At 39.0% G+C, this 19,163-nt stretch overlaps 1 long non-coding RNA gene across 1 annotated transcript; it reads left to right on the top strand.

Moving 5' to 3' along the window:
- The first annotated feature begins 2,121 nt into the window (after positions 1–2,121).
- Positions 2,122–19,105, top strand: LOC122442019. Its single transcript, XR_006269526.1, has 3 exons — positions 2,122–2,198; positions 13,587–13,727; positions 17,907–19,105. It is a non-coding gene; the product is annotated as an uncharacterized LOC122442019 (long non-coding RNA).
- The last annotated feature ends 58 nt before the right edge of the window (positions 19,106–19,163 follow it).

Consider the following 19,163-nt stretch of genomic DNA (forward strand, 5'->3'; position numbering starts at 1 on the left):
TGGAAGAAGCACAAGCTGGAATCAAGATTGCCAGGAGAAATATCAATAACCTCAGATATGCAGATGATACCACCCTTATGGCAGAAAGTGAAGAGGAACTAAAAAGCCTCTTGATGAAAGTGAAGGAGGAGAGTGAAAAAGTTGGCTTAACGCTCAGCATTCAGAAAACTAAGATCATGGCATCTGGTCCCATCATTTCATGGCAAATAGATGGGGAAACAGTGGTAGACACTGCAGATGGTGATTGCAGCATGAAATTAAAAGACGCTTACTCCTTGGGAGGAAAGTTATGACCAACCTAGAGAGCATATTAAAAAGCAGAGACATTACTTTGCCAACAAAGGCCTGTCTAGTCATGGCTATGGTTTTTCCAGTAGTTATGTATGGATGTGAGAGTTGGACTATAAGGAAAACTGAGTGCCGAAGAATTGATGCTTTTGAACTGTGGTGTTGGAGAAGACTCTTGAGAGTCCCCTTGGACAGCAAGGAGATCCAACCAGTCCATCCTAAAGGAGATCAGTCCTGAGTGTTCGTTGGAAGGACTGATGTTGAAGCTGAAGTTCCAATACTTTGGCCACCTGATGCGAAGAACTGACCCATTTGAAAAGACCCTGATGCTGGGAAAGATTGAAGGTGGGAGAAGGGGATGACAGAGGATGAGATGGTTGGATGGCATCACTGACTCAATGGACATGAGTGGGTAAACTCGGGGAGTTGGTGATGGACAGGGAGGCCTGGCGTGCTGCAGTCCATGGGGTCACAAAAAGTCGGACACAACTGAGTTTCTGAACTGAATTGTACTGAGCCTACCTTAATATTCTCTCTTCTTCCTTTTTTAAAATATTTATTTATTTGGTCTCATTGGGTTAGTTGAAGCAGGTGGGATCTTCTTTGCACCTTGCATGGTCTTTTGTTTCCACTCACAGATTCTCTAGTTGTGGTGCATGGACTCAGTAGTTGGGGTGGACAGGCTTAGTTGGCCTGTGGCATGTGGAATCTTTGTTCCCAGAAGAGGGGCTGCATTACACAGTGGATTCTTCTTTTTTTTTTTTTTAAATTTTATGTAACTATTTTTATTTCAGTGGGATTCCAAAGTGGATTGGGCTGCTTTGAATGATGAAGGATGAGAATTCACCCCAATTGTACAAATCATACAAACTAAAGGATGAAACAGCAGCGTGCTGGCTGACCCCTCACAGCACTATGAATGCTATCTGGTACACTATCATACTCTATCCAATGAAGTGCCCTCATGAAACAACGAGATGTTCATCTCAGTGCAACTTTAAAGTACCTTTTAAAACTTTTGTTTGGTACTACCTTCTTCTCTTCAAACAGTATTTTCCTGAGAAAGCTTTCCTAGTAGAAGTGAAATTAATGTTTCCCACAGTAAGCCCTTTATCATCAATGAATTCTTAAATCATTATACTCAAAGGGAAGTATGCTTTTAGGTTTATAGGATACACAGTGGATTCTTAACCACTGGACCATCAGGGAAGTCCCTCTCTATTCTTTCAAGAATTGACCTTGAAAAGTTGTGGTTTGGTTGGTTATCTCAACAGAAGTCTCTTAGAATGAATGCCTTCATTTTTGGATTATCTGTACCAATGATTTTGAGGTTTTTGAATAGTCTCATATGCTCCATTGGTTTGCTTTCACCTTTTCCCTCCTAACCTCATTTACCTTTTGTTAGGTCAGTGTATTAGACACAAAACTCAGACAGAGTTAAAGTGTTCATTGAAAGATTTTGCACTGGAATTTCCCCGCTTCAGGAGCAAGAGTTTATCTTCAGAGTGAGTGCTTAGAAATGATGGGATCAGGCTTTCTCCTGTTTTTTTTTTTTTTTTTTTTGACTTCCATTAATGCCACTGTGTTCCTGACAGTACCTCTTGTTCCAGAATCAGAAACGATTGGTCTATGTAGGGCCTTTTGGGCTAATAGTCCACTGTTAGTGGCTAATGTGGCAGGCCTAAATGGCCATGCACTAAAGGTCATAAGACATCCTGATTTTCTCACTGAAATTGTTATTTCTTTCTGAAATTCTTGCTATCTAGAACTTTTTCGAGTCAGTATTTTGATTAACAGAAGAAGCATAGCTTCAGGGAAAGAAGTCCCATACTAGCTAATCCTCTCCTCCTCATCTCTGATGAGCTTCAAGCCAAGAAAGATGAAAGAAGCCTGGACTGGGGGGAAAAAAGGTGAGTAAAGCAGAAAAAAAGTTTAATGTTTTTCTCATGTATGTGATGTCTTTTACAAGTTAAAAAGTTATCTTGGCCTTTGCCTACTAGTCATTTGCTGGAGATAATGAAGTGTGGATATAGCCACCCATCCAGGTATCACTACAACGGTGCTTTTTAATATCATGCAGTGTTACAGTTTAATTGCTGGTGAGTTGCTAAGTAATTTAATAGGCCAATATTTGTATGGGTTGTAATGATTTTGAGAGGTAAATGTCACTCGGTTTGAAAGACTGTGAGTAGACTTGTTTAAAATTAAAGATAGGTGTATGAGGAAGGACAGTGGAAGATAAAGCTGTGTATGTAGTTTTGGGTCTTGTTAAAGAGGATTAGGCTTAAGATAGTTGTAGTTTATCACGTGACAGTCCTTGAATCTTTTTGAACAGAGTCATGGCATGTTGAAAATGAAACTTCAGAAATATTAATTTGACAGATATATACAAAATTGAAAATTTTTTCCTCAAGGTATATTGACTACTTGTCATATGCCAAGTACATACTAGGCATGGGAGTTAAAAAGCTAGGTGAAACAGTCTCTGTCCTTAGAAATAAATATTCAGTAGAAGATGACATAGTAAAAGAAAAGTGTTTTAAATTAGGTAAGTGCGATGATAATGGTTTAGCTGAGGTGCTGTTGAAACAGAGAGGAAGGGAACTGCTCGCCAAGGAATTCCTAAAAAGGTTTTTCAGGTGGATATGATATCTTAACAGCATCTCAAAAAGTGAAGGAATCTATATAGTAAAAAGCTGGGGGGCGAACATTATAGGAAGAGTAAACAGTATAACAGAGGTATAGAAACAGAGGCAAACATGTTAATCAGGCAACTATGGGCATTTCTGATTTGCTGTATTCTAAAGAGAAAAATGGTATTAGAGGTTAGCAAGGACTTTACATGCTTTTCTTATATCCAGGTAAGAGATGCACATGCCTGAACTAGGGAAGTTGTAGTAGTGATGGTGAGAAAGGGACAGTTTCTCGAAAATGTAGAGGTAAGAGCATTAGGACTTAGTGATTGTATTTTGGGACTCAGGATAAGGAGAATCCTGAAATTGCTCTTAGGTTTCTGCCTGGGTAACCAGACAGATTAGTAATGCCATTAACTGAGAATGAACAGGAGAGAGTGGCAAATCTGGTTCTACCGCAAGAGGCATGGGTTTGATTCCCTAACTGGGGAACTAGGATTCCTCATTCTGTGCAGTGCTTCCCATCCTCCACCCCACACCCCACCCCCGCCCCCAAGGGAAAGAAAAAAAGAAAACACATGTGGCTTGCATTATGTTTCTATTGGATAACACTAATCTAGAGCCTAGTCAGATTCTTGTTTTAATTATTTTGTACAAGACTACTGAGCAACTGAGCACACGCAGGTACACTTTATAAGTGATAATGAGTGTGTTCTGCCAGAAAGCACATGGTATCTGGCTATCGTTCTTTCTGTGATGTTGTAGTAACTGATACTCAGTGCCTAGATACCTTAATTCATTAAGAATTTGCAAATGATTGCATTCTAATGAAATCACTCCTTACTTACTTACTCCTTACTCCTTTATTTGCCTTGTCTATTATCTGGTTATTCAGTAATGCAAGTCATTATAGGAAAGGTAGGATTACTGTTTGATTCTTTACCATTATTAACAAGTTTTAAAAATGAATGATGTCCTTATCCTCAGGTGATGAATTTGTTTTCTTGATGTCATTATGAATTCATAGATTTAAGCATATTTAGTATATTTCAATGCCCTGCCGTAGCTGTTTATTGATGCCAAAATGGTCCAGTCTCTGGCCTGTGGGAACCTTCTCAAGTTGGTTCCTAAGCCCTTTCAACACAATCCTATTACAGTCTTTGTTAGCTTTTAACCTCTGTTGTGTCTGTAGTGCTCTCTCCTCTTTTGTTCCTGATACTGGCAATTCACGTCTTTTCTCTCTCTCTTTTTTCCTTGCTCAGTCAGCCTGTTTTTATGCATCTTAAAAAAAACAAAAAACAAAAAAACTAGTTTTAGGGTTCTTGTCTTTTTCCTATTTTTTCTTTCATTTTTCTGATTTCTGCTCTTAAGTTTATTTCCTTCCTTCTTGTTTTGTGTTTAGTTTCTTAAACTGAAACTTTAGATTATTGATTTGAGACTTCCTTTTCTACTATAATCATTTAGTGTTAAAAATTTATAAGCATTTCTTTAGCTATATCCCATGCATTTTTGAAATGTTGTATTTTCCTTTTCATTTATTTAAAAATATTTTCTACTTTACCTTGAAATTTCCTCTTGACTCCTGGATTACTGAAATATGTGTTATATAGTTTTCAAATATTTGGAATTTCTCAGATTGTGTGTTATTGAATTTGCATTTAGTTCTGGTACAGTCAGCATAGCATGATTTTAATTCTTTTAAATTTACTCTGGTTTGTTTTGTTACCTAGCATGTGATCTGCCTTGGTTAGTGTTTTTTGTCAACCAGGAGGGAAAAAGTGTATTCTGTTGTCATTGGATGGAGGATTCTATAAATCACAGTTAGATAGTATTGGTTGCTTATGTTTTTTAGATATGCTGTATTCTTGATGATTTTCTGTCTATTTGTATTAATTACTAAGAGAGGAGTGTTGAAACTCTCCAACCATAATTATGGACTTGTCTATTTCTCCTTTTAGTTCTGTTAGTTTTTGCTTATTGTGCTTGGACCTTTGTTGCTAGTTGTATACACATTTAAAGTTACATCTTCTTGGTGAATTGGACCACTTATCATAAGGTAATGCTCCTCTTCATCCCCTGTAATTATCTTTGTTCAGAGTCTTCTTTGTCTATTATGGCTACTTAGTTTTCTAAAATTAGTGTTTGCATGGCACATCTTTTCCCATCATTTAACATTCTTTTGCCCTAGCCTTTCATCTTTCCATATATGTAACTTTGTTCTCCAATTAGATAACTTCCTTCATCCTGAATATATGTATGTATTTTCTAAATTTTTAATTGCATAAAGAAGTTAGATAAGATAGCCCATACTACCAAAAAACTCCAAATGTACTAGATGGAGTTCAAATTCTATTTTTAGTGCTTTTTATCTTTAGTCTGAGGTTGTATGGTCTAAATACTGTGTTCAAAAGTTACTTGGGTTAATCTTCCCCTCTATGCCCACATGGGCTTCCAGCTGGTGCAGTGGTAGAGTCGACCTGCCAAGCAAGAGACATGAGTTCAGTCAGTTTTAAGACCCCTCTCATTCTTGTTGTGTGTGGGTTTTAGTATGTAAAACATATTTGCAAGAGTCATGACTGTGCAAAATATTTAGCCCCAGAGAAGTGTTACTGCTCCCATCCCTTAAACTGCGGAAGGTAAGAATCTCCTTAGTTTGTCATTATCTGCCTGGTGTTTCTTTTGCTAACATAAACAGTTGCATGTATATTTTATTATTTTTCTCCCTTTATTCTTACACAGAAAGGAGTTATTATAGATATTCTTCAGCACATTGCTTTAAAAAAATGAATAGAGCTTTGTGTGTGTGCATTTTCAGTTCAGTTCAGTTCAGTTGCTCAGTTGTGTCTGACTCTTTGCAACCCCATGGACCGCAGCATTCCTGGCCTCCCTGTCCATCACCAACTCCCCAAGTTTAACCCAAACTCATGTCCATTGAGTCAGTGATGCCATCCAACCATCTCATCCTCTGTCATCCCCTTCTCCTCCTGCCCTCAATCTTTCCCAGCATCAGGGTCTTTTCAAATGAGTCAGTTCTTCATATCATGTGGCCAAAGTATTGGAGTTTCAGCTTCAACATCAGTCCTTCCAACGAACGCTCAGGACTGATCTCCTTTAGGATGGACTGGTTGGATCTCCTTGCAGTCCAAGGGACTCTAAAGAGTCTTCTCCAACACCACAGTTCAAAAGCATCAATTCTTTGGTGCTGAGCTTTCTTTATAGTCCAACTCTCACATCCATACATGACTACTGGAAAAACCATAGCCTTGACTAGATGGAACTTTGTTGGCAAAGTAATGTCTCTGCTTTTTAATATGCTCTCTAGATTGGTCATAACTTTCCTCTCAGGGAGTAAGCGTCTTTTAATTTCATGCTGCAATCACCATTTGCAGTGATTTTGGAGCCTCCCCAAAATAAAGTCTGCCACTGTTTCCACTGTTTCCCCATCTATTTGCCGTGAAGTGATGGGACCAGATGCCATGATCTTAGTTTTCTGAATGTTGAGCTTTAAGCCAACTTTTTCACTCTCCTCTTTCACTTTCATCAAGAGGCTTTTTAGTTCTTCTTCACTTTCTGCCGTAAGGGTGGTGTCATCTGCATATCTGAGGTTATTGATATTTCTCCCAGCAATTTTGATTCTAGCCTGTGCTTCTCCCAGCCCAGCGTTTCTCATGATGTACCCTGCATATAAGTTAAATAAGCAGGGTGACAATATACAGCCTTGATGTACTCCTTTTCCTATTTGGAACCAATCTGTTGTTCCATGTCCAGTTCTAACTGTTGCTTCCTGACCTGCATATAGGTTTCTCAAGAGGCAGGTCAGGTGGTCTGGTATTCCCATCTCTTTCAGGATTTTCCACAGTTTGTTGTGATCCACACAGTCAAAGGCTTTGGCATAGTCAATAAAGCAGAAATAGATGTTTTTTTGGAACTCTCTTGCTTTTTCAATGATTCAGTGGATGTTGGCAATTTGATCTCTGGTTCCTCTGCCTTTTCTAAAACCAACTTGAACATCTGGAAGTTCATGGTTCATGTATTGTTTAAGCCTGGCTTGGAGAATTTTGAGCATTACTTTACTAGCGTGTGAGATGAGTGCAATTGTGCGGTAGTTTGAGCATTCTTTGGCATTGCCTTTTGGAACTGGAATGAAAACTGACCTTTTCCAGTCTTGTGGCCACTGCTGAATTTTCCAAATTTGCTAGTGTATTGAATGCAGCACTTTCACAGCATCATCTTTTAGGATTTGAAATAGTTCAACTGGAATTCCATCACCTCCACTAGCTTGTTTGTAGTGATGCTTCCTAAGGCCCACTTGACTTCACATTCCAGGATATCTGAGTCTGAGTTGAGTGATCACACCATCGTGATTATCTGGTTCATGAAGATCTTTTTTGTACAGTTCTTCTGTGTATTCTTGCCAGCTCTTCCTAATATCTTCTGTTTCTGTTAGGTCCAAACCATTTCAGTCCTTTATTGAGCCCATCTTTGCATGAAATGTTCCCTGATATCTCTAATTTTCTTGAAGAGATCTCTAGTCTTTTCCCATTCTATTGTTTTCCTCTATTTCTTTGCACTGATCACTGAGGAAGGCTTTCTTATCTCTCCTTGCTGTTCTTTGGAACTCTGCATTCAAATGGGTATATCTTTCCTTTTCTCTTTTGCTTTTCGCTTCTATTCTTTTCACAGCTATTTGTAAGGCCTCCTCAGACAGCCATTTTGCTTTTTTACATTTCTTTTTATTGGGCGTAGTCTTGATCCCTGTCTCCTGTACAATGTCATGAACCTCTGTCCATAATTCATCAGGCACTGTCTATCAGATATAGTCCCTTAAATCTATTTCTCACTTCCATTGTATAATCGTAAGGGATTTGATTTAGGTCATACCTGAATGGTCTAGTGGTTTTCCCCACTTTCTTCTATTTAAGTCTGAATTTGGCAATAAGGAGTTCATGATCTGAGCCATAGTCAGTCAGCTCCCGGTCTTGTTTTTGCTGACTGTATAGAGCTTCTCCATCTTTGGCTGCAAAGAATACAATCAATCTGATTTCGGTGTTGGCCATCTGGTGATGTCCATATGTAGAGTCTTCTCTTGTGTTGTTGGAAGAGGGTGTTTGCTATGACCAGTGTGTTGTCTTAGCAAAACTCTATTAGCCTTTGCCCTGCTTCATTCTGTATTCCAAGACCACATTTGCCTGTTACTCCAGGTGTTTCTTGACTTCCTACTTTGCATTCCAGTCCCCTATAATGAAAAGGGCATCTTTTTTTGGGTGTTAGTTCTAAAAGGTCCTGTAGGTCTTCAAAGAACTGTTCAGCTTCAGCTTCTTTAGCATTACTGGTTGGGGGCATAGACCTCGATTACTGTGATATTGAATGGTTTGCCTTGGAAACGAACAGAGATCATTCTGTCATTTTTGAGATTGCATCCAAGTACTGCATTTTGGACTCTTTTGTGCATTTTAGGTTTATAGAAAAATTTAGTGTGTAGTACAGAGTTCCCTTACACCCCCTTACCTCCCCACCACTTCACCATTTTCCCATTATTAACATTTTACATTAGTGTGGTACTTTTGTTACAATTTATGGGCAAATATTGATATATTATTATTAGCTAAAGCTCATAGTTTACATTAGGGCTCACTCTTTGCATTGCACTTTCTATGAGTTTTGAGAAGTATATAATGACATGTATCCATCATTGCAAAATCATTAAGACTAACTTCACTGCCCTAAAAGTCTCTTGTGCTCTATGTGTTCATTCCTTGCTCTTTGCCCTGGCAACTGCTGATATTTGGAGTGATAGCTTTGAAAATGGAGGAAGGGGCCCTGAGCCAAGGAATGCAGGCAGTTTCTAGAAGCTGGAAAAGACAGGGAAAACAGACTTTTTTACAGAGCTCCAGGAATGAACATAGATCTATTCACACCTCAGTTTTGGCTTATAAGATCCATTTAGACGTCTGATCTCCAGAACTGAAAAATAACAGATTTGCATTGTCCTAAACCACTTAACCTGTAGTAATTTTTCATAGCAGCAATGGGAAACTGATGCAGCTCCCTGTGTGTACCATGGCAAATAGATGGGGAAACAATGGAAACAATGAGACTATTTTTTAGGGTTCCAAAATCACTGCAGATGGTGACTGCTGCCATGAAATTAAAAGACACTTGTTCCTTGGAAGAAAAGTTATGACCAACCTAGACCGCATATTAACAAACAGAAATATTACTTTGCAACAAAGGTCCATCTAGTCAAAGCTATGATTTTTTCAGTAGTCATGTATGGATGTGAGAGTTGGACCATAAAGAAAGCTGAACACCAGAGAACTGATGCTTTTAAACTGTGGTGTTGGAGAAGACTCTTGAGAATCCCTTGGACTGCAAGGAGATCCAACCAGTCCATCCTAAAAGAAATCAGTCCTGAATATTCATTGAAAGGACTGATGCGGAAGCTCCAATACTTTGGCCACCTGATACAAAGAACTGACTCATTTGAAAAGACCCTGATGCTGGGAAAGATTAAAAGCAGGAGGAGAAGGGGGCGACAGAGGATGAAATGCTTGGATGGTATCACCGACTCTATGGACATGAGTTTGAGCAAGCTTCACGAGTTAGTGATGGACAGGGAGGCCTGGCGTGCCATAGTCCATGGGGTTGCAAAGAGTTGGACATGACTGAGCAACTGAACTAAGCTATGTGTACCACCCAGAGGCCAGTCTAGCAGGACCTTGGAGTGTTCTTCACCATAGTTGTACAGTCTTTGCTCAGCTGATCCTGGTCGGCTCTTTGCACGTGTAGCCCTGGATTTCATACAGTAATTTAAAGGGCTTCCTTCTCTACTCCCTACTCTTTGTGATCTAGCCTCCTCTTCTGGTTGTCTGGCTAGAAAGAGAAAAAATATTTGGGGTTACACCTCTTTTCACTGCTACCGCTCCCATGAGGAGGCTGATTCATTACTGAGGCTCATCTGGATTTGGGTCTGGAGGGTGTACAGAGTGCATTTTTCTTCTCAGATTCTGACTGCCCTAGAGTATAGGCTGGGGAATGTAGGTGATAAAAGGCAAACCAGGGCACTCACCACTATGTGGGTCAGTGTTTGAGGTTTGAATTTCCTACTGAGTTCACATGCTTTATTTGTTTTTTTTCAGAACCTGTAGCGATTAATTATATTGTTCTATTCTTTTTTATATTTGTTGTTCAGGACTTTTAGTTGTGATCAGTGGGAGAGGTAGAGTGGAGTATACTTACTCAGTCTTAACCAGAACCAGGAGTTTCTTCATTTCTTTTTTACCTTAAAAACTCCCTGCCCCTTTCCCCTTCTGTTTATCTTAAGGTATTATCTTTTGTTTTTTTGATTAACTCTTATGTTCTTTCTGCTTTAGTGTACATTTCTAACATGATATCCCCCCTCTTTCTGAGTTATTTCACATCCTTTGTGAGTTTTTCTGATTTTGGTCTATATTGTTCTTTCATTCTTCTATTATTGTTTTTGTCCTCTGGCTTGTTTTGAAATAGTAAGTTAGAGTTTTCATCTAATTTGTAGGCATGTTTTGGTGGAGGGCTTGTGTTGCCTGTAGGGGTAGCTTTCTTGTTTTAAAGGGTTTTTTTCTTTTTTTCTTGGAATGTATTTATGTGAGATTTTTCCTCAATCCTTTTGTTCTTTTTTTTTTTTTTAATATATATATATAAAGTTACTTTTCTTGAATTTTTACAGGGAAGCCTGAACTTTACAGTTCTAGAGCTCTCTCTTCTATTATTTTTGTTAAGTGTTTAAGTATATGACTGGTTCCTTTGTAAATTCCCCTTACTTTGTTCCTCTCTCCTACTTGTATCTGGATTTCTGTTTTGTCCCTATGCTGTTCAGTTTAGATTCTATCCCTAGTAGTTTTGTCTTAGTCTGGGGCTTGGTTCTGAAATGGGGCGTTGGCTGCTTCACTTTGAGAATTTTCACGAGGCTCAGAACCCTTGCAGTCACGTGAGAATTACAGGGTGCAAGACTCCTCTCAGGGTCGGGTCCTCTCAGTGCCCGCGCCCCCTCCCAGTCCCACACCACCACCGAGCTTTGCTTTTAGTGAGCACTCGTGGGGATTTTTACTTTCATTAGATGCCAGTGACTGTCCTCTCCTTTCGTCCCACGCATGCACCACAGTTTCATAGCTGTTAGTGGTTTGATCCTACTCACATGGGATTTTGAATTCTGGAGATTCTTTTTTACTTAGTTTTGTTTTAGATATTATCCACCGAGTCTTTGAATGTTTCACCCTGGCTGCTCTGTTTTTAATGTTCAATTCAGGAAGAATTAAAAACCTGTGCTGTCACTTGCCGCTATCCTCTGTGTTAGTTACTGAGATGTAAAGTTATACTCTTCTTTTTTTTTTTTTTTCATTTATTTTTATTAGTTGGAGGTTAATTACTTTACAATATTGTAGTGGTTTTTGCCATACATTGACATGAATCAAGCATGGATTTACATGTGTTCCCCATCCCGATCCCCCCTCCCACCTCCCTCTCCATACCATCCCTCTGGGTCTTCCCAGTGCACCAGCCCTGAGCACTTGTCTCATGCATCCAACCTGGGCTGGTGATCTGTTTCACCCTTGATAGTATACTTGTTTCAATGCTATTCTCTCAGAACATCCTGCCCTCGCCTTCTCCCACAGAGTCCAAAAGTCTGTTCTGTACATCTGTGTCTCTTTTTCTGTTTTGCATATAGGGTTATCGTTACCATCTTTTAAAATTCCATATATATGCATTAGTATACTGTATTGGTCTTTATCTTTCTGGCTTACTTCACTCTGTATAATGGGCTCCAGTTCAATCCATCTCATTATACTTTTCTGATAAGAATGAGGAGTTCTAAATAAGAAATTTGAGGGAAAGAAGTGAAGGTTTAGAAGTCGCTGATGAAAAGAGGAAAGGGAGCTCTTCAGGAGCCGGTGAGAATAAAGTGAGGGCACAGTTGAGGGTAGGGGCCGTGTATTAGCAGTGGCGCCAGCCTATGTGAATGTGGGTTTTCCCCAGCTTTGCAGGTGTCACCCCCAGATGAAGCCTCAGAGGACGCTGATAGTTGGATGAAGACTGTAATTAGGTTTGCTTGTCCAACTGAAGGACCAGAATATTAGGGGGCTGAGATAAGTTTGGGGAGAGGAATTCCATTCCTGGGTATGAATGCAAATGAAACCAAAGAGAGGTTACTAAATTGGGAGACAGTGGAAAGGATCTAGGGACTTAATGTCTGTAATGAATCTAAAGAGAAATACAGTGGGAGGAACCATGTGAATGTACTGAAGGGAGACTTTTGTCAGAGCACAGGGTTTAAGATTTGTTAGGTAGAATAGGTGTTTTAAAAAAGGTCTAATGTCAGGTGTGGTTTAATATATTTGATCCTTAATAAGCTCTTGGCTTCCCAGGTGGCCCTAGTGGTAAAGAACCCTCCTACCAGTGCAGGAGACAGAAGAGACACGGGTTCGATTCCTGGGTCAGGAAGATTCCCCTGGAGGAGGAAATGGCAACCCACTCCAGTATTCCTGCCTGGAGAATCCCATGGACAGAGGAGCCTGACAGGCTATGCTCTTGAATTTCCAACTTCTTAAACAATGGCAAATCAGTAACATTACTTCAAAATCGTATGTTGTCATAGTAGCTTATGAGCCACCAGTAAAACCACAGGCTTAAGAGACTCTGGAACTGTTAATAAAAACAAAACAAAACAAAACAATACATGAATAGCCTGAATCATATGTCTGTGGCTATCTATGTAGAATTTTCTAATGTTTTCATTATGGCAGCAAAGCAAAATTAATCTTGATATGAAATAGCATTATTTCTAAACATTCTGTATAGTTACTTTGTTTATAGCTTAAATTTCCTTAGGAAAGTATTGGAAATAGTTATAAATTTCTATTTTAGCATTTTAATAAGTGCTAAGTATTTTAACAAGACTTTGCAAACAGAATGTTCTTTTAAAAGGAGATGTGACAATCCACAAGTAATGTTATACTTAAAATATTATGAAATAAAGGTTATTTGTGGTGGGAAGTCTCAAATTACTTCATATATTTAGAGGAAACATCAGTAAGCTGTCAGTTCTGTAGTTTACCATGGTTTAATAAAGACGTTTCCTTAATAAGCTTGTTTTAAATGGAGTTTGTAGCAAAGAAAGAAATAATTGCCTATCACACTGTAAAAAATCAGTTTCACATCTTTGGAATGTTTCTTTACAAATAATTTCCACATTATTTGAACTTAAATATATATCCACAGAAACAAAAAAGCAAAAGATCTTCAAAAAGCTCTTTTTTTCTCCCAGATATGTTCCAGATTTTATAACTAGAATTGGATGAAACTTGTCTCACCATTAACACAAATATTAATCTAAACAGATATTAAATAGAATATTTTTATGTTTTAATATAATCTAATGAGAATACTAGAATTAAGGTGAAAGTTTTGAATTTTAAATGTTGATGGGACAAATAATGGATATCTTTATTCTCTTATGTAGCTTATTCGTTGAGAAGATTGTCAAACTGTTCAAGATTAATAAAGCACAAAATGCCCAAGAGTAATTCCCGGAAATTGTCAGATCACATTTTTACAACTGTCACTGAATATGAGGGTTGGGTATTTTAGTTGTGTAGAATGATTATTGTGAAATTATTTTCATTTTTTCAGTGTTTTTACAGTGCAGTGTAAGAGATGCAAAAGTCTTTTTGGAACTTAGAAAATTGCAGTAAAACATTTTGCTGTATTCAGAAAAAGGATTTTGTTGATTTCAAAGAATACTGATCTCACTCCTTCTACTACCGTGTAAAGGTATATCAATTTTTCTTAAATATTTTGAGAGTTCTAAACTAGAATTTGCTTTAGAATTTTTCATAATAATTCCTTTGCTTTCTGATGTGCTTCTCTCAAAGAGGAGAGGCAGAATGTATTGACCTCAACATCCCATGTAACTATTTGAGCTTTTGTCATAGTTTAGTAGAGAAAAAGTTTTCCAGATTTGTGTGGTAGGGGGCAATCTGTGGCCAAGTAAGCTTGAAAACCACTACTTCATGTATCCACCTCAATAAAATTATAATGACTGTCCCTGTGTTCTTGACACAGAAGTTCTGTCATAAAAAAACCTGTTTAACTTTGTTAAACCCAGCATTTTCCAAATTTATTTAATCTCAGAACCTTGCATATGTTTGTTTATAGCTGCATTGTTAATGGTTAAAATGAGGAAGGAAACCAAATGCCCATCAATTGATAAATGGTTAAATAAAATATACCCATTTTTATATTCATTATTTGGAATATTATTTGGCCATAAAAAGGAATGAAGTACTAGTACCTACTACAACATGGGTGAATCTTGAGAACTCAATGGTAAGTGAAAGAAGCCAGAAATAAAAGACCGTATATTGTATGATTTGATTTATATGAAATGTCCATAATAGGCAAATCCATAGAAACAGAAGGTATGTTTGTAGTTGCCATGTTCTGGGGGTGGGGGTAACAGAGAGTGATTGCTAATGGATACAGTTTTTTTGGCAGGGGGAACAGAGAAAGATTTATTGCAGGACCATGCAAGGAGACAGGTGGCTTATGCTCCCAAACCCAAAACTCCCAGGCTTATTTTTGAGATGATGAAAATGTTCTGCAAATAGATACTGGTGATGGTTGCTGTGAATATTCCAAAAACCACTGAATTATATACTTTAAAAGGGTGAATTTTTTTCACATTTGAATTACATGTCAATAAAGCTGTTACTTTAAAAAGTAACCATAAAAGAGGCTATAATAGCAATAACTAAGAAGTAAAGGCTTAAAATAGGGCAGTAGTAGTAATAGGTAGGGCTTCCCTGGTGGCTCAGATGGTAAAGAATCTGCCTGCAATGTGGGAGACCAGAGTTGGATCCCTGGGTTGGGAAGATCCCCTGAAGAAAGGAATGGCAACCCACTCCAGTATTCTTGCCTGGAGAATTCCATGGACAGAGGGGCCTGGCGAGCTGCAATCCATGGGGTTGCAAATAGTCAGACACAACTGAGCGACTAACACTTTCACCAGGGAATGTAGGAGTTGAAATGAAGGGCTTGAAAGACTGATTTTTACTGCCAGGAATGCCAAGTCCCCAGGGCTTAAACCCTAAGGGGACAGGGCTGATGGATTCTGTGGTGTCTAGGTTTGCACTAGCAGTGTCTAGCTTCTCCAAGAGTGATGGAATTCCATATACATAGTAAGTAAAAACCTTTTAACAAAACTATTGCTTATTTAGTCACCTGTAAACAGGGATGGATAAAGCAGAGCATAAAATTGTGGCCTTGCCTTTATACTTTTCATAACTCAAAACATTTTTCATGCTGCCAATAGAATCTGCTGCCCCTACTCATCAAGGTTATGTGCCCTGTGGGAGAAATAGGAGGACATGGTCCCTGCCTGTAGAGAACATAATGTTATTGACCTGGTGTGATCCACTCAAGGGCTGTGCTCACCTTTAATGAGGAAAGATGCCCAAGAGACTTGCCAAGTGTTACCTAGAGGTCAGCGAGCACGTGGATTGTAAATTTGAGAAGATGACAGTAGATTTTTGGGTTGTCTAATTTTTGCTATCATATGGAAAAGGCGACTTCTTGGTCCTCATTTTAGGTCCTCAGGTCCTCATTTAGCAGTTTGACCTTCTACTCCTTGGGTGACAAGGTCATGGTGTGCCCTCTGGGGTGGAGGATGGTGCAGCCAGTGCTAGCACTGTTCTCCACTTTGCTTTACTCTCCCTGATTGGGGTTGGAACTCCTTAAGAGTTCACACAGAGTGAAGGCTCACAGGAGGAGTTTCAAATGAGCAGCAATAGTATCTTAGTCAGTGACTTTTTTCCTTCCCCTAAACTCAAGTTTCCTGTGTGAAAACATAGTCTTCTGTGGAGGAAGCCAGTGTGTTACTAGAATCTTTCCAGCCATTAAAAAAAGAAAAAAATTGCTTCTAAAGAAGACTGGATCCAGCACAGAGCTAAATGTCCATCATATTCACAGAATTCTGTTTTCTTAACACAGGTTTCTGAGGTAGCGTGGGAAGGAGGAAGGAGCCTTAGTCTTGGAGCCATAATAGCCACACTGTTCCAGACAGACTTGAGGAGGCAGTGTGATGTAGCACAACCTCTCTGGAGGCCTTCTGAGCAGGGTTTGAATACTGACGTGCCTTAGACTGACTCTACATCATGTCTGGAACCTGTGGTCTCACTGTCAGCAGGGAAAACCATCCTCTGTAGGACTGTGATGAGTGTCAAATATAATAGTGTATGGACAATACCTGGGGCCTGACTGTTAATGCACAAGTCACTCAACTTTTTTGAGATTGTTTCCTCTTAAGGAAAGAAGATGAAGCCCTATGCCTTTTTGGGTAATTGAGAGGATAACATGAGATAATGGATGCAATTATGTTATAAAATATATAATTAGAGAAGATCTTCACAAGGACCTTGGTAACCTATTCCAGAGTTTTGCACAAATAGATGTTTTCTTTTGTTGAACTAGAATTTTTTCTTATTATTGTCTTTTTCATCTTTCTTGACTTTCCAAGAACACAGAGAAGTGTTGGTGTTCATTAGTTTTATGAAAATTTTCATGTACTGAAAGATACAATCCATTCACCTCTAGCCTTTAGGTTTAAAAAAACAAAACAGTCTTGATTATTACTGGAAATCTATTTTCTTATTTATAATTCTTTGTTACATTGTTCTGAACCCTTTCTAAATTATCCATTGTTTTTGGTGTCCAAGATAGGAATGATCTTTGAGAATTTCTCAGGCTAAATATAGGGGAAAGATTATTTTCTGTCCTTCATTTCTCATTAAAAATATACATGTATATCTATATCTTTATTATAAAAATAAGGTCATCACTTTATATACATTTTGGAAAAGAGAAAGAAAATTGTCCACAATTCCATCAGCTCAATGAATAGTAGTTTTATGACTATACATCTGGTCATTTTAATATACATATTTTACATATTTTTGTGTATATGTATATAGCTTATATATTATTATATACATATCTTATGTAATGATAGTCATATGCAAATATGAATCTTGCTCCCCCCCCTTCTATAGGGCTTCCCTCATAGCTCAGTTGGTAAAGAATCTGCCTGCAATGCAGGAGACCCCGGTTCTATTCCTGGGTTCGGAAGATCTGCTGGAGAAGGGATAGGCTACCACTCCAGTATTCTCGGGCTTCCCTTGTGGCTCAGCTGGTAAAGAATCTGCCTGCAATGAGGGAGACCTGGGTTCGATCCCTGGGTTGGGAAGACTCTTGGAGAAGGGAAAGGCTACCCACTCCAGTATTCTGACCTGGAGGATACCATAGATTGTAAAGTCCATGGAGTCACAAAGAGTTGGACATGACTGAGCAACTTTCACTTTCACTCCCCCCCATCCCCCGTCTAATGTTTTCTATGTCTAGTAGAATTATGTCTACTAGACATATGTCTAGTAGAATTATGAGGATTCAGTGCTTTAAGTGCTCAGTATGGTGTCTGGCATATAGTTAGCATCAATAAATGAGAGCTAGTTGTTACATGACCTTTTCCATGGTTCACATTATTTCCTGATGGATGCCCAGAAATGGGTTTACGGGTCAGGTACTCTTTAGGCTCTTGATACATGTCATCAGCCATGCTACTTTCTAAGAGCCATTTTAGTTTACGAAGCCCTTGGTGCTACCTAGGAGTTTCACTGCTCTTCACCCGCCCCCCTCACCCCTGCCATTTTTTTAAGGTTTGGGAAGCTAATTTAGTAAGTAAAGATGTGACCTCATTATTTAAGTTTCATTATTTAATAATTATCAATGTTGAACTTTTTTATTATATGTTTCCTCTTTGCAAGGTCTATTCATGACCTATTTAACAGTTGGAATCACTCAACAGTTTCTAATTGAATCACACGAGTTTTTTAATAAAGATATTAATCCTTTGTTAAATGGACTGCAAATATTTTTCCTGTTTTCTTCTCATTTCAGCTTTGAATTTTTAAAATTCACACACACACACACACACACACACACACACACACACACTGTGATCCATTTCCTGTCTGTGGCTGTCACAATAAATTTCCTCACCATCCATGCCAGGTCTGATGGTAAGAGACTCTCCCCATGGTTACATGGACGCCTGATACAGCAGATACACATGTCTTTCATGGTAAGTACACAGACTCTTCATAGACCCAAAGAAAATATTTCCCTTGATTTAGGCAAATAAAGTAGAGAAGGAAAGAGGTAACAAACTATTGCTTGGTTTTGATAATGGTTTATCATTTCAGCTCTTCATAATTGGAATCTGCCAGATATTCTCCATCCTTTCCTCTAGGACTGATGTTGCTGATGGACCAGGGCAGGTATTTTTGGCAAGTGTATGGTCCACTCATCATAAGCTGTCAGCTGAGTTCTCTGAGGACTCCCAGATCACCTATCCCAGCTCACCTTCTTCCAAATTTTTTTTTTCTTGCAAGGAGACACTAGGTCTTGGTGAGCTTTGGGGATTAAGGGTGTGGGGTTCTTCATGTGGGTGAAATGCTGGTAAATCTGCCTTCTCCTACTAATCCATTAAGTCTAAACGTTTTCCCTGTAAGAGAGGGAGCAATCCTGTCTGGTGCTCTACACTTTCACCCTGGGCTTTGTGTGGGTGTCCTTAGTCGAGCAAAGTCAGTCTATTCAACAGGTTAGAGAACAGCCTATGATAGGACTGAAGAAGGCAGGGACGCCACCCTGACTGGATTTTAGGATAGAAGGCACAGCTTATTCTTCCTGGAGGAGGTGTGACGTATCTCAGGCTGATGAAGTGGAGTTGCCATGTGGGTTTGGCATAGTCCTCCAAAAGGGTCTTGGGCACAGGAGTCAGACCAGGGGAAAGCTAACCTTGAAGCTTTGAGTTGCGCAGGTGTAATAAGAGCACTTAAACTGGGGACTTCTCTGGTGGTCCGGAGGTTAAGATACCCTGCTCTCAGTGCAGAGGCGGTGGGTTCAATCTCTGGTCAGGAAATTAAGGACCCCACATGCAGTACAGCCAAAAAAAAAAAAAAAAAAGGCATTTAAACTGAAGGGAGATCCTGAGAGTCAATGCTAGAGTGTTTGCAAGTCCCTTTCAACTTAGACTTCAATTGTCCTTGATTCTTGACTTTCAGCTCTATACATTCCCTCGCTAAGGAGTCCTATCCTTTCTGATCACCAAGATCTGCATTTGAGTCTGTGGCAGAGCCCAGACAGCTGTTAGGA

The sequence above is a fragment of the Cervus canadensis genome, chromosome 5, assembly GCF_019320065.1.
Source record: "Cervus canadensis isolate Bull #8, Minnesota chromosome 5, ASM1932006v1, whole genome shotgun sequence".
NCBI lineage: Eukaryota > Metazoa > Chordata > Mammalia > Artiodactyla > Cervidae > Cervus > Cervus canadensis.